The 16,484-nt window shown below is 36.3% G+C and overlaps 1 protein-coding gene across 3 annotated transcripts in view; it reads right to left on the bottom strand.

Annotated features, from left to right (window-relative positions):
• The window catches only part of CPQ (carboxypeptidase Q), a 487,125-nt gene that overhangs the window by 415,248 nt on the left and 55,393 nt on the right, over positions 1 to 16,484 (bottom strand). The window contains exon 1 of one of the 3 annotated variants that reach the window (XM_081265870.1): positions 13,467 to 13,605. The exons of the other annotated variants lie outside the window; for them this stretch is intronic. The gene's annotated coding sequence lies outside the window, so the exon portion shown is untranslated. Of the gene's footprint in view, positions 1 to 13,466; positions 13,606 to 16,484 lie in introns of those variants that run through there. 3 annotated transcript variants of the gene reach the window in all.

The raw sequence follows: 16,484 nt of genomic DNA, 5'->3' as shown, positions 1-16,484 counted from the left end.
GTGGTCCACAGGTCCCAGCACTGTGCTGTACTAGGTACTATTCCACAGTCTAGAGCATTCTAACTGAACCAACTGCTTAGTCCAATGAAAGAGTGGTTAACAAGACTATCCACATCGTACTTTTTGGATCTTCCTGTAAAGCCTCCGTGGCACTAATACCACTATGTGGAATGCAACTGTGGACTTATAAAATAGGATGTTTAAATGCAAAGGACTACATGACCCTGTAGCACTTTATATTTCTTGGCTGAAAATGAGTGCTGGGTTGACATGTAGTCTGTCTACAGGTTTTCTTCTGGGTTCTTTTCTATCCAATAATGAGAAGCACAGTAAGCCCCATTTTTACCTTCAGAGGCCCACGGACACCAGTTATTCACACTCAATGTCACCACTTCAGAAATGTTTAAGATGCTCTCCACTTTGGAGGGTTTTTCCTTTTAGAGATGGGAATGAAATGGGAGCCAAATTACCTGAGCCATGTTTTTGGAAGTGATTCTGCTTTCTGCATCATAGAACCCCGCAGTGGTGTTCCAGCAATCCTGTTCCAATGTCTGTTTCCAAACTAGAAAATACATGACTTGACTGCCAGGAGTGTTTGAATCAATTCCAAGTCCAGAGCTAGGGGTGGGGGGGTCTGCCTGGCTATCACCCCTGAAGCCCCATCAATTAGCAAAGTCCAATCAACTCAGAAAACCAGCAAAAAGAGGTCAAACAACAAAGTCCAGACTGCAATAAATCTGCTTCTTGTTACTTTTGTCTCTTGTTCCCAAATCACTTAGGTAGAGATTTTTGCAAACACAGGTGCAAAAGCTCTTTTTACTGAATTCCATAGTCGATGAGAGAGCCAATCATGAACTTGAAAAAACATGGCCTCTAGCAACTAGAACTGAAACCAAATAGACATTCAATTCCTAGGGACTGAAATCTATGGAAAAAGGTAAACCTTCCTCAATTTGTCTTGGCATTTGTGTGGTTCAACCTCTATTTTAGGGCTACCAACACTGTAAAGAGTCTCTTCTTAGTCTCCAGACAGCCTGAATTGGATATTTCATAAAGTATACAAGAAATATAGTTGTTCAAATGCCACCGAGAGTGGAAACTAATAGGCCTGAAAGCCAATCACTAAAATTCTTGCATTTTTTCACTTTATTCTTTGATCCTTTGAACAGTTGGTCCAAATTATTCAATCACATTTTTAATGAATTCATTGAGGTAAAATTAACAAACAACAGACTACACAGCCTTGAATTATACAATTTGATAAGTTTTGACATGTCTTTGCACCCATGGGGTCATTATTGCAGTTAAGATACTACAAAGCTATAGTAACAAAAATAGCATGGTATTGGCACCCCAATAGACATGCAGGCCAATGGTACAGAATAGAAGACACAGAGACAAACCCACATAAATACAGTTATCTCATACTAGACAAAGGCACCAAAAACATACATTGGAGAAAAGATAGCCTCTTCAACAAATGGTGCTGAAAATACCAGAAATCCATATGCAGCAAAATGAAACTAAATCCATATCTCTCACAATGCACAAAACTCAACTCAAAGTGGATCTCAGAATTAGAGCAGAGACCTAATAGAAAAAAAAAAGTAAGCCCAAATCTTCTTCGTGTAGGACTAGGCCCTGACTTCTTAACAAGACTCCTAAAGCTGAAGAAATTAAATTAAGTATCAATAAATGGTATGGATTCAAACCAAAAAGCTTCTTCTCAGAAAAAGAAACAATAAGAGAGATAAACAGGGAGCCTACATCCTGGGAACAAATCTTTACCCCACACACTTCAGATAGAGCCCTAATATCCAGAGTATACAAAGAACTCAAAAAATTAGATAATAAGATAACAAATAACCCAATCAACAAATGGGCCAAGGACCTGAACAGACACTTCTCAGAGGAGGACATACAATCAATCAACAAGTACATGAAAAAATGCTCAACATCGCTAGCAGTCAGAGAAATGCAAATCAAAACCACCCTAAGATACCATCTCACTCCAGTAAGATTGGCAGCCATTAAGAAGTCCAACAACAACAAGTGCTGGCGAGGATGCGGGGAAATGGGTACACTTGTTCATTGTTGGTGGGACTGCAAAATGGTGCAGCCAATTTGGAAAGCAGTATGGAGATTTCTTGGAAAGCTGGGAATGGAACCACCATTTGACCCAGCTATTCCCCTCCTCAGTCTATTCCCTAAAGACCTAACAAGAGCATGCTACAGGGACACTGCTACATCGATGTTCATAGCAGCACAATTCACGATAGCAAGATTGTGGAACCAACCTAGAAGCCCTTCAATAGATGAATGGATTAAAAAAAATGTGGCATTTATACACAATGGAGTATTACTCTGCAATAAGAAATGACAAAATCATAGAATTTGGAGGGAAATGGATGGCATTAGAGCAGATTATGCTAAGTGAAGCTAGCCAATCCTTAAAAAACAAATGTCAAATGTCTTCTTTGATATAAGGGGAGTAACCAAGGACAGGGTAGAGAAGAAGAGCTGGAGAAGAAGATTAACATTAAACAGGGATGATAGGTGGGAGGGAAAGTGAGAGTTAAGGGAAATTGCATGGAATTGGAAGGTGAGCCTCAGGGTTATACACAATTACATACAAGAGGAAAGGAGGAGTAGGAGAAAAATTATATAAGTGGAAGAAACGATTTATAGTAGAGGGGGTGGAGAGAGAGAAGGGGAGGGGAGGGGAGGGGAGGGGAGGGGGTCAGTGGAGAATGGGATAGACAGCAGAATACATCAGTCACTAGAAAGGCAATTTGTAAATCAATGGAAATGTAACTGATGTGACACAGCAATCTGTATACGGGGTAAAAATGGGAGTTCATAACCCACTTGAATCAATCTGTGAAATATGGTATATTAAGAACTATGTAATGTTTTGAACAACCAACAATAAAATAATTTTAAAAAAAAAAGAAACAATCAATGAGGTGAAGAGAGAGCCTACATATTGGGAGCAAAGTTTTGCCACATGCATGTCAGAGCACTAATCTCCAGGATATATAAATAACTTAATGCCAAAAAAACAAACAACCCAATCAATTATGGGCCAAGGAGCTGAACAGACACTTCTCAGAAGAAGATATACAATAATCAACAAATATATGAAAAAATGTTCAACATCTCTAGTAATTAGAGAAATGCAAATAAAAACTACTCTAAGATTTCATTTCACTCCAGTCAGAATGGCAGTTATCAAGAATACAAGCAACAATAAGTGTTGACGAGGATGTGGGGGGAAAGGCACACTCATACTGGTGGGATTGTAAATTGGTATGACCAGTCTAGAAAGCAGTATGGAGATTCCCTAGAAAACTTGGAATGGAACCACTATTTGACCCAGCTATCCCACTCCTCAGTTTATACCCAAAGGACTTAAAAACATCATACTACAGTGATGCAGCCACTTCAATGTTTATAGCAGCACAATTCACAGTAGCTAAACTGTGGAACCTAGATGCCTTTCAATAGATGAATGGATAAACAAAAAAAACTGTGGTATATATATAAAATGAAATATTACTCAGGATTAAAAAAGAATTAAATTATGGTATTTGCAGGTAAATGGATGGAGTTGGTGAATATCATGCTAAGTGAAATAAGCCAATCCCAAGAAACCAAATGTTTTCTCTGATAAATGGATGTTAATCCATAATGGCAGGGACGGGGACATGGGATGAGTGGAGGAACTTTGGACAAGTCAAAGGAGAGAGGGAGAAGGGGCAGGGGACAGGAAAGATGGTGGAATGAGACAGACATCATTTCCCTAGGCACACGAATGGTGTGACTCTACTTTATGTACAATCAGAGAAGTGAAAAATCTTGCTCCATTTGTGTACAATGAGTTGAAGGGCTTTCTATATCATGTATAACTGATCAGAACTAATAAAAACATTTTAAAAAGATAATGAATATATAATCATTGGCTTATGAATATACATTTATTAAGTAAAGGTAATGAACATACGATAATGAACATCCTCTCAAAGTTCTTCATGCCCTAGTAATCCTTTCCTCCTACTCTCCCTTGTACCTTCTACCCTTGATACAAGTAAAACACTGATCTGCTTTCTGGTACTATGTGTTAGCTTGTATTTCCTGGAATTTCACTTATATAGAATTATATGCTATATGCTTTTCCTATGTCTGGCTCCTATCACCCAGTATAATTATTTTGAGATTCATGCACATTGTAACAAGTGTCAGTAGTTTATTCCTTTTTTTTGCTGGGTGGTATTCCATTGTCTGTACATACCACAATCCATTTATCCATTCACCTGTTGAAGTTTACTAGGCTATTTCCAGTTTGGGCCTATAACAAATAAAAATCTTATAAATATTCTTGTATAATTTTATATGGAAATATGCTTTCATTTCTAGTAATAGTACAGCTAGAAGAATATATGTTTTACTTTTTTAAAAACTGCCAAATTGTTTTCCAAAATATCTGTTCCATTTTATTTCCCACCAACAGTGTATGAGAGTTCTAGTTTCCCTATATCGTAAACAATACTTAATATCATCCGTCTTGATATAGCCAGATGTATGGAGTTGTCTTATTGTGGTTTTACTTAACTTTTCCCTAACAGCTGATCATGTTGAGTATATTCTCAGGTGCTTAATTGCTATTCACATTTTTTTTTTTCTGAACAGAAGTGTCTGTTCAAAAATTTTGCCCATTCTTACTGGGGTATTTCCTTATAATTTAGATCTTAGAATTCTTTATTCTGAATGTAAGTCCTGTATAAGATTTATGATTTACAATTACTTATATGTGTGTATATACATAGATCTATGTGTATGTAATTTTACCAGCCATGGCTTTCTTTTCATTCTCTTAGAAGTGTCTTTTAAAGAGCAGAAGTTTTCCATTTTGAAGAAGTCTACTTAATCAGTTATTTCTAAAACACATTATGAAGCTAAAGCAATCAAGACAATTTGGTATTGAAGTATAGATAAATCAATCAGTATAACAGAATTTTGGTTGTGTAAACATTTCCTAGATAGGATGCTAAAAGTATGGTTCATATAGTAAAAAAATAATAATAATAACAAATAACAAATTGAACCTAAAACACTTTCTAAGCATTTTTTCCCCTCTTAAATTTTTTTTTTTTTTTAACAAGGAGCACCATATATAAAACAGACACTGACAGAGCTGTTTTTGAAGGAAACAGGGGCCCTGGATCCAGATCACCTTCCTTTGCAACCTCTAAGGTGACACTACAGAATGTGGAATTCCAAAGAATAAACTGGAGAAGCTGAGGAATTTTATTAACATGATGTTGGGATGTGCCCCAAATCATAACTGCCGACTTTTACTGAGAGGCTATTATAAATGTGATAGATATGCTGTTGTGTTATATTCTCTTCTAATCCCATGAGGAAGTGAAGGCTCTCACAGGTGGCGCCAATCACACTGGAATCTGGACCCAGCTTTGATCTCCAAGCCCAGACTCCTTGGAGTTCCAATGTTTAGGGCCACCACACACACAGTGACTTAAAACCAACATGAAACCTAAGAACTTTCTGTGGACATAAACCACTTGTACGAAATGAATATCCTTTCTCAAAAGATGAAAAGTTTATTTCCCTAGGAAGATAAATTTCAGGTAAAAATAACTTGTAACAAATGTCCAGGATATTTTTCCGTGAACACAGCCACACGATAGTGTGGTAGCTATGGAACAAATATTTTTGACAAGCCCCCTTCCAGATGCATACACTTTCCCTGCCATCAAGCAAGTGATGCACAGGGACCTGTGGCTGGTGAATTCACAGGGTTAAAAGCCAAAGCTGCATTCAGAAATAGGGCCTAATAGCAAAATGGTAAGAATATAGAAAATAATAATAGTAAATAATACAGAGACCACCTGCAGATTAGATCCATGTTTTGACGCCATCAGTAGAGGTAAGAGTTACAATAATATCTAAACTTTACCAAGTCCTAAGGACTCCATATGACTTTATCTCATTTAATTCCCAGAACCCTGTAATTGTGGTGTCATTAACATAATGTCATAAATGAAAAAGGGGCTTAGAGAATATAAATGATGTGGTCAAGGTCACACAATAAGTAAAAGTCAGAGCCATAATTTGCACCCAGATTTGTGACTGCAGAGTCAGTTCTTTAAACTACTGTTAGAGCCTACCTCTCTCAGGCAGAGGAAGAACAAAGGAATCAGAAACTCCCTTGTAAACTTCCTACTCCATTCCCAGGGGCGAGGCAATCATCTGCCTGTCACTGGATACCCTGGTGAAGGGTTTCTCTTACTGAAGTCATCCTGGGACTACTGGAAAAGGAAAACTAGGGGTGCCTAGATCACAGGTGCAGAAAGCCCTGGCTCCCAGAGGCAGCAAAGTCACATCTGCAAGGCAGCTTCTCTGTCTGGCAATTTATCTGTAACTGATCATCAGCATAAGAGTTCGGGCCAGCTCCAGCAAGCATGTATCTGGAGCTGATGTGTGTCTTTCCTCCCATGAGCCAAAAGCCCAGCCAGCATAGCCTTCCAAGCTCAAGACCACCATGGACCAGGAAGGCCCTAGAAGGAACAGAAAAATGCTTGCCCCCCACCACTTCTGTAACTTTGGCAGTAGTGCACTGAAGATTTAGAAGGGAAGTTTTTACCTGAAAGTCATTAAAAGCTGCTTATTCCCAATGAAATGTCAGGCAAAGCACTCAGTTTAATCAACACACATCCTAACTGAGACTTTTACAGCTTCAGTTTTTCTCGTTAGAAGATTTTGCCTCTCTCTCACATAATTACAAGTTCCATATTTTTGCCCTAAGGCTAAAATATAAATCATTTCCTGGTATACCACAACTTCCCAGCACTGACTATAAAAGGCAAGGCTGCATAGCATTTAAAATTAAAAACATCATTTTCCTAAATGTGGGTAACATTATGATGTTTACCAATGAGTTCTTGCTGGTTAAGTCCCAGCTCCAATGTATCCCAGTCAAAGGCCCGCTGGCATTGTGATATAAGCTAAGCAATGTAGCCTCCAACTTCCCACAGCTCTTCTTGTCTTTGGGTTCTCTTATGAGTTCCTTCCGAACACAGAGCTTATGGGACTGTGGAATACTGATTATAATGCCTTATAACCTGCAGGGGCTAAATTCATCTGTTAGTTAAGTCCCCTTTAGACCCCTGGGAAATATTGCTCTTTCTCATTAGCATTAGAACATTGACATTGAGCCCAGGCCTGGTGGAGCACAGAGAAGAAAGTCTGGATTGTAAGCTTTTCTATAAGACAAACCTGGGCAAAAAAAAATTAATAATAATAAATAAATAAATCCCCACTCCTCCACTTTGACAAGCTTGCACATTTTTTTTTCACATCTCTAGCCTGTGTTTCCTCCTCTATAGAGTGGGAATGATAATATCAGATATAGAGTGTTCTTGTGATACAGGTTCCTAACAGTCAGTAGGATGTAGTAAGTACTCTTTAAATGTTAGTTCCCTTCTTTTTCCCCTTCTCAACCACATGGTTCTCAATTCTACCCTGACAATTGGCCCCAGACCTGTGCCAGTCACTGGGAGGAGAACAGAATTTGTAATCACAACTCAGGAAATCATGGAAAATCGAACAGCCTCTTAATATTTGTGCTGTGTTGAACATCTTCATCAGCGCAGTTCAAGAAGGCTGAGAGAGGTCCACGTGGCCAGGAGCTAGAGTTTTAAACTTGAGGGAAGCCTAGGTCCCGACTGCAGCTAGACCAGGGCTAGCTGGGTGAGCTTGAGTAAGTTCCCTTAGCCTCTCTAAATTGCAGTCTCCTTGTGTGTAATTGAGGGAATAATGGTAGTATCTGCTTTGCTGTGTTGTGAAGACTATTAAAGGAAAAAATGCACACAGTAAAGTTACTGTGTTTTAACACTCTGTGTTGGTGGTACTTTGCAGTAACTAACAGCACTAGAAAGCATATCCTCACCATACCAGCTGAACACATGGCTCCTACTCAGCATTTGCTACCTTACTCACTTCATGACTTTGGATAAGTCACTCAGAGGTTGTGCATCTCAGTCTCCTCCTCTACAGAACAAGAAAGATAACCGACTCCCAATGCTCATCATGACATTGTTGGAAGCATCAAATAAAACAACTAGGTGTGAAAGCACTCTTGTGACAGATATGGTGTTGAAATTTTAGAAGGTATTATGATTACAATAAAAATGTTATAGAAATGCTAATGGTTGTTAATCATAAAGTCCTTAAGTCCATCCCAAAAGTAAGTTGGTCTGAATAGAGCTTAACTTAACTAAGGGAGTGGGGAGGGGGGAGTCAGCCCAGAAGCATCCATTAGCCAGGAAATCACACTTCAAAGAAGGGTTTTAATGCTTCATACATATTTATGTGATCTATTTCTGATTTTTAAAATTCAACAGCCCATTTTCCTAACACTAAAATCTCTTCTCTCACTGGAGGTTTGGGAGGAAGAGAAGAAAGGAGACAAGAGGATCAGCTGAGCCTCCTGAAAGCAGATGAAAGTCAGTGCAGGGAGGGAGAAAAGTAAGCAGGTAAGTGAGCCCCTCCTGCAGAGCTGTTGAGCAGCACACTTACTGGCTGGACCAGGGAGACAAGGCTAAGTAGGGCATTAGGGGGTGAGGTCCCCATAGTGGGCATCTGGGTTCCAAGTTCTCCTTAAAAATATCCTTCAAAAAAAAGTATCATTCAGATCTTGTCCTTTTCCAGGGTTTAGCTTACTCTTCTCCTCTACATTCAGGATGCTGATCAGCTGTATCAATAGATATGCATCAAACATCTATCATGTGCGGAATACAGAGGAAGATTTGGTTCCAACATTATGGAAATGGCTCACAATCTACTTGCTGAAATAATTATCAGTAATTTTTAATGTAAGGTGTAAGCCAGGATGTAAAAGCAGTAAGAAGATTTATAAAAGACTTCTCATGCAAAAAGGTTAAGGGAGAATCCAAGATGAATTAAGTGAGAGGGAATTTAGCACTTAAGATGGATTAAAATAATCACAAAAGTAATCACAAAGTATGAAAAGCAAAGTAATAATAATAATAACTAAAGGGAAAACCAAAAGTGCCACCTGAGAGGCCTAGCTGAGCCAAATTCACTAAGAAGCTAAAGCTTGGACTTCTAAACATGGCAGCAGGTAGCAGGTTAGATGTGTGCAGTAGGGCTTTTCCCACTTGCCCTTTCAAGAAACATGTACACATATGATAGAGCCCTTCACTATGAGAATAAAAAATTCCATTCAGTACAGCATGAATGGGAATGGGGTGGAAGTTCACTTCGACAATGCAGCACATAATTTATCCTTACAACCAGACAGAAAAGATCTCGATTACCCCCTGAGTCTACAGCAACTTTCCTAACACATGGGCTGCAGTGCTAGAAATATGGTGAACAGCCTCTAGTTTTATGCTCTCTTGCCATCCTGGACTCCCACATAAACCTGTCTTCCTGTCCCATGACCTCTACTTTCCTTACACTCATAATGAGTACATGTGTAAACAAATTTTTGGAAAAGACTTTATAAATGGTAACAAATAGTTCAGGTTCTGGGAGGGCAAGTGAAAGAATCAAACTCAATTTTTAGTTTAAATCTGGGAAGAACATGTAAAAAGTATAACAGCAAATAATTCTTTTTTTTTATAAAGACAAAGTCTTGATATTTCTCATATATACATTTTTTTCCTCCAGAATGAGAAAACAGTAAAATATCTAACAATGAAATTGTGAAAAAGGAAAATGATATTCCAGCAAAAGAGAAAACTAAAACCTCCAAAAGAAAAACTTCTAAAAACAGTTTTCTACATCAGGTGAAATTTTTAAGCATATTTTTACTGTTGGTTTCCTAAAGATGGCAAAGGTCACCATCTCTATGAAACAAAACCAAAACACAATAAATAGAAAATAAGCTAGCAAAGGAAGTAGCTAAAGTATAGAAAAAATAAGAAAACTAAAAATGCTATCAGAAGTTTAAAAGTCTATGAAAAACAATGAAGAACAGAAGGAAATTGCAAACATAGAATTTATGATAAAATAATACTTCAAACTTTCAGGAGCACAGAAGTCACTCAGTAATCTTTTAAACAGCTCTGACTTGTACCTGGAGTGGGACCCAAATTCTGCATTTCTAACAAGCTGTTGGTGATGCTGAAACTGCAGAAGGTAGCAAAACTAACGAGAAAAAGCATGAAAAACTCTCCTAGGATATGGAGAAACAAAAGCTACAAGAAGAATGATGTTCAGCAGAATAAAGAGAATAAATATCTACTTCAATTGGCGTAGATATGCTAGTTGGGATCGAGAAGGAAGGCATGGTCTCAGACTTCCCTAAACTGAACACATATGTAGAGATATTGGAGAAAAAAAAAATCTGTGCCCAAAGAATCCAATACCATACAAGTTACGTGCATGTCCCAAATATTTTCAGATGTAAATGTTCTCAGAAAATATCACAACGGATCCACACTTCCAGATTAAACTACTTAAAGACATTCTGCCTACAGAGTCTAATCAAAATGAATAGTCAATGAATAGGAAAGGCACAGTGTAAAAGGACTGCAGGTGAGCATGAAATCCAATTCAGTGCTGCTGACAAATGACAAACCTCAAAGAACCTCAGGTGTAAATTCACAGATAAAAACTAATATTTTATACCAATAGATAGAATAAAGCTATAACAAATGTAGGCCAAAGAAAGGAGTGTATTGTGCATGCAAAACACAAAGGAATTTGAGTCAACAATTATTAAATTAAACAAAAAGGATCACAACATGTTGAAAAAAATTACAGTGCAGTTTTCCAATTCAGGAAGGAGATTGATTATCAATATATAACTCTTCTCCTTGCAGAAAACCTACTGAAGAAAGAATTTTTAAAAATACAAAAGAAAATAAAAGCAGAAAATAACCAAAGATATAATAAAAATTTCAAACCTGAAGATAGCAATCTGAGATTGAAAGAATCTAGGATTGTTCACTAAGATGAATACAGAAAAGCAATTCTTAGACACATTTGGCAAAATTTCATCATACTGAAGTTTAAAAGAAAAATCTTAGACTCTTTCAGTAGGAAAAATTCATCTTTCCTACAAAGTCAAGAAAATCAGTTTGGCATCATACCTTTTATTAGAAGTGAGAGATGCTAAAAGGCATAGGAGTAGCAACTTCAAATTGCTAAGAGGAAATGATTTTAAGTCTAGAATTTTACCTGGCAAAACTTTCAGGGAAACACTGGTAAAAAATAAAATAAAATAAAATAAAATAAAATAAAAAATAAAGACATTTTTCAAAACAAACAAGAACCCAGAAAGTTTACTTTCCATAAACCTTTGGGGGGGGGGAATGTCACTGCAAGGTGGGTAAAGGCATTTTTTAAAGTAATATACAGGATTAAGAAATAGTGGAACTAATATAGAAGCTACAGCTCTGAGACAGACTTAGAAATAAGACAACTCTTGCTATAGTATTCAATAAATACTATGACTAATGGTTGCAAGGTATTGGTGATAGGGTAGAAAGATATGGGTGTGTTTTGGCAAGAACATAAGGTGTAAATTAATAGATAGAAACTAATAGGTTAAACTAATAGATTGAATGAAGCTATAGAAAGTGTAGTCAAAAAGAAGGGAGAACTAAGTTATTTGGCATTAATCTGATTAGTAGATGAAATGAGTATTAAAATTTAGAGAGAATCCATTTTGTCACAACCTTTAGAGCATTCTCCTTAAAGGGGCATAGGTGCACTGAATTGCATTGCTTTCTCTACATATCCAATACTCCCACCAAATGTGCAGTGAACATTTACATAATTATTATATTAAAATGCTATCTAGCAGGTGTGGTAGTGTGCACCTGTAGGACCAGTCACTCTGGAGGCTGACGCAAAAGGATTGCTTGAGCCTGAGAGTTTGAGGCCAGCCTGGGCAATATAATGAGACCCCCATTTAAAAAAAAAAAAAGTTAGTTTTGAAATGCTATCTATCAAACTTTGACATTTGTAATTAACCTATAGGCAAAACATCGATTTAATTAAAATTGGAGATTTTAATGCTCTATTCCCCACACAAAAGAGATAAAGTAGCTAATTCCAGTCACATGTTAGAGAAAGGGAGACACAAGAAACATTATATTAGGGAATTCATGTTCTCATCTGCTATAGCTTGGATGTTGAATGTCCCCTAAGGGTCCATGTATTAAAGGTCTGGTCCCCAAGGATGGCATTTTTTGAGAGGTGGTGGAACCTTCAGGAGGTGAGGCCTGGTAAAAGGTCTTGTGTCATTGGGGACATGCCCTCAAAGGGGACTGTGGGACCCCAGGCAGCCCCCTCTTCCTCTTTGATTCAGGCCATGATGTAAGAAGTTCTGCTCTGCAATATGCTCCCATCAAGACATGCTGCCACACTACAGGTTCAAAGCACCAGGGCCAATTGGTCATGGACTAAAAGCTCCAAAACTGTGATCCAAAATAAACTTTTTCTTTTATAAGGTAATTATCTCATGCATGTTGTTTCAGTGATGGAAAGCTGATTAACATATCATCCTAAATTTAAAAAGAGTCAAGAAATGTTTAATGTTCATGAATTAAGAAGTTGAAGTATCTTTTTTAATTATAAAATTCACTTGTCTAAGAAAAACTTGGAAATTATTTGAAAAAGAGAAGGTAGTGCAGATAATTTTATCTTTGATCTTTCATATCAATGAATCAATATATAATGCCTAAAGTTAATTAATTAAAAATGAAAGATATAAACATATTATTTAAAGCTATTAAGTTTATCACCCAGAAGAAATAAAAATAATAAAAAGTATTTGAAAGTAATTGCCACTGAAGTGTAAAATTGGAGGTGAGGAGACTGAGGAAAGATTTTACTTTTCATCTAGAATTCTTCTTATAACAAGGTACAGGTGCTAGTTTTAGGATTGAACTAAAAATTAAAATCAAGAGTTAATATATGAGAATCATGCATTCCTGCCAAATATTAATTTCATATTATGTTTATATTAAAATATAAACATAAAATTATCAGGAACATAAATAGAAGTTGATAAAACTTTAAGAAGGAAATAAATTTATCACTTTCCATAATAGATTAAGTAAGCCACAATAAATAAAATTATTTTGAATTAATAATTATATACTATGTGTCATTTGAAGATTATACATTTTCAAATATATAAGAAATATTTATAAAAATTGACCATTTAGTTGATTCCTTGAAAAGTCTCAGGGCTCTACAAATAGAAATTGTACACTGTGCTCCCTAATCAGAATGTAATAAAACTAGAAATTAAAAACAAGATAATTTAGTGTCCCATGAATAAGTGCTTTAAAGCCACTCTCCTAATTATTATATCAAATAAGAAATTTAAATTAAAGGTAAAACCTATATTAAAATAATGAAAAAAGTAACCAAATAAAAACAATGTATTTCAGGCAAAACTGAACTCAAAAGCCAAATCCACTTAGCACCGATCTGGAAGGAAAGACCAGGGTCTCTGTAACTGAGGTTGCCTTCTGGGGAGGAACTATGAGACTGGGCAGCGGAAGGAATCTCAAGCTTCTCCTTGGAATTTGCACCATGTACCTAAAGGACCACAAAATACAGAAGTTGAAATCAAATGGATAGACAAATATTTTCATTATTAAGCAAGAATTGTGTTTTAGGTGAACTATTCAATCAAATCAAAAAGCTAGTAATGAAATTAATTGCAAGGAAAGGATGCATAAAATTAAACTCTAAAGAGAAAACTAATAAATTTTTAGACTATAAAATAAGTAAATAAACAGAGGAAGATGTTTCTAAACATCATAACATTTACTTAACAGGCTAACATGGCAGAATGACATTGGATCATGGAATCTGATTCTCAAAATCCTTAATGAAACAAGTAAAAATGATAATTGTCCACCTGAAATACAACAGCAGCACTCAAAGGAAGGGGCATAATCTCATGTGTATGGGAGAAGGGCAGTAACCTCTGAAAAGTGAAAGCCAGAGAAAGAGAAAAGGTATCAGGAATTTAAAAACAGCTACCCCACAAAGGTAGTTTAAGTAGAAGGCGATGAATGGGGAAAATTCAGAAAATACAAAAGTATTACCAAATATCACCAAATTTGGAGTAAGTAGATTTTTTTGCCTGTTCACTCTATCATTTAATTTCCTAGTAATTGATTCTTGTACTTTGTTCCAAGTGCTGCTCATTCAACCTGGAGAATGCGAAACCGAAGAAGTTAATTGGAAAAAAAATATATTTCTCTATAAATTGAGTATACACATTCTCCGTAGAAAATGTGTGACATAAAAATAAATCAAAAGAAAAAATTCCCTCAACCACCATTTGACCCAGCTATCCCTCTATACCTAAAGGACTTAAAAACAGCATACTACAGGGACACAGCCACAGCAAAATTCACAATAGCTAAACTGTGGAACCAACCTAGATGCCCTTCAGTGGATGAATGGATTAAAAAAAGTGGCATTTATACACAATGGAATTTTACTCAGCAATAAAAGAATAAAATCATGGCATTTGCAAGTAAATGGATGCAGTTGGAGAAGATAATGCTAAGTGAAGTTAGCCAATCCCCAAAAACTAAATGCCGAATGTTTTCTCTGATACAAGGAGGATGATTCATAGTTGGGTAAGGAGGGGGAGCATGGGAGAAATAGATGAATTATAGATAGGACAGAGGGGTGGGAGGGAAAGGGAAGGGGCAGAGGATTAGCAAGGATGGTGGAATGTGATAGACATCATTATCCAAAGTACATGTATGAAGACACGAATTGGGTGTCAATCTACTTTATATACAGAGATATGAAAAATTATGGTATATATGTGTAATAAGAATTACAAAAAAAATGCAAAATTACAAAAAAACAAAGTACATGTATAAAGACATGAATTGGTGTGAGCATACTTTATATACAAAGATATGAAAAATTATGCTCTATATGTGTAATAAGAATTGTAATGCATTCCACTGTCATGCATTTAAAAAAATAAAATCAATTAAATTTTAAAAAAATCCCTCAGCAGTAACTTCCATAATTGGTATATACATATGTAAAGATTTAATTAATTTCATAAAATTTAATTATAATCTATAATTATAAACTATCTTTTATAGATATAATTTATAGATAGTTTCATTTTAATTTAAAAATATATACCTCTTTCCTTTTCTGTGAATGTCTTTGTATCATTATTTCAGTAGCTTTATAATATCCCCTTGTACAGATGAATCAATTTGAACAGTTTTGAAATCTTTAGGTTGGTTCTAACTTAACATCCTTATACAAACATCTTGGTACACTTGTCCAATTATTTCACTAAGAAAAATCCATAGAATGAAATTGGTGGGAAAATAAAATATAAACACCTTTAAGATTTTTAAGATACGTTACAACATTGCACTGTAGAAAGATGGTACCTACACTTCTGTCCTTCCTACCAACAGTGGGAAGTGCCTGTTTCCTCACTCCTGAACCAACATCCAGTACTATTATACTGTTTGACTACTGTGCCCTTGTATTGCCCTTACTCTCAAATTCTTTACCAGACTGAAGTAAGATTCCTGCATAAACCACAATCCCAAACTAACAGAAAAACATGCCTTCAGATCTCTAGGCTTCTCCCCTCTCATATCCAGTCCTAGAAGGTCTCTGTTGTTTATTGACAAATCATTTCTGCAATTTTCAGAACAGAATGAAAGATTGTGACTTGCTGACTTCTGATCTTTGCTGACTGGGATATAAAAGCATTGGCCCTAATCCAGACTTGAGGCAGACCTAAGTCTATTAAAGGGAGTTCTGAGCTGTTCAAGTAGCCATCACCACATCATTCTCAATATAAGAACTTTTCTTGACAGCTTTTTGGCAGAGCTGAACTATTTCCCGTACCAGGGAGAGAAACCAGATCACTTGGCCAGTCTGTCATCTCTAAATGGGTACATAAAAGATCTTGTGTTCTAGGTACTGCAGAATAAGGGAGAAGAGTATGTTTCTTAGGGAACAAATATCTCAGTCCATACAAAACATTCAAGAAACATCAATTATTGAACACATATTTTGTGTCGGTCCCCATAAAATCAGAGACATACAGACAAATGCGATATAACAGCAAAACAGAAACAGAAGCATGATTATTATGATGTTCAATATGAATTATAGGGCTAGGGATGCAGGTCAGTGGTAGATCACTTGCCTATTGAACCTCTGGGTTCAATCCCCAGCATAGGTGGATGAATGAATGTATAGATAGATAGATAGAAATACAGATATATAAATTATTTTAAGGTATATACATACAAATATTCCAAGAACATGGAAAACATAAAGGAAGAGGACTTGGTTATTTCTATGGAAGCCAGAGAAGTCTTCACAGGAAAGATGGCAGATCTGCTGGGTCTTGAAATCTGAGTAGGAGCTGTTTAAGAAGAGAAGCTGAAGAGAAACATCCCAAC

Source organism: Spermophilus citellus (genome assembly GCF_964194105.1).
Source record: "Spermophilus citellus genome assembly, chromosome: 14".
Classification (NCBI taxonomy): Eukaryota; Metazoa; Chordata; class Mammalia; order Rodentia; family Sciuridae; genus Spermophilus; species Spermophilus citellus.
Note: the sequence above shows the minus strand (reverse complement) of the source record. Positions and strands in the feature narration are given on the sequence as shown.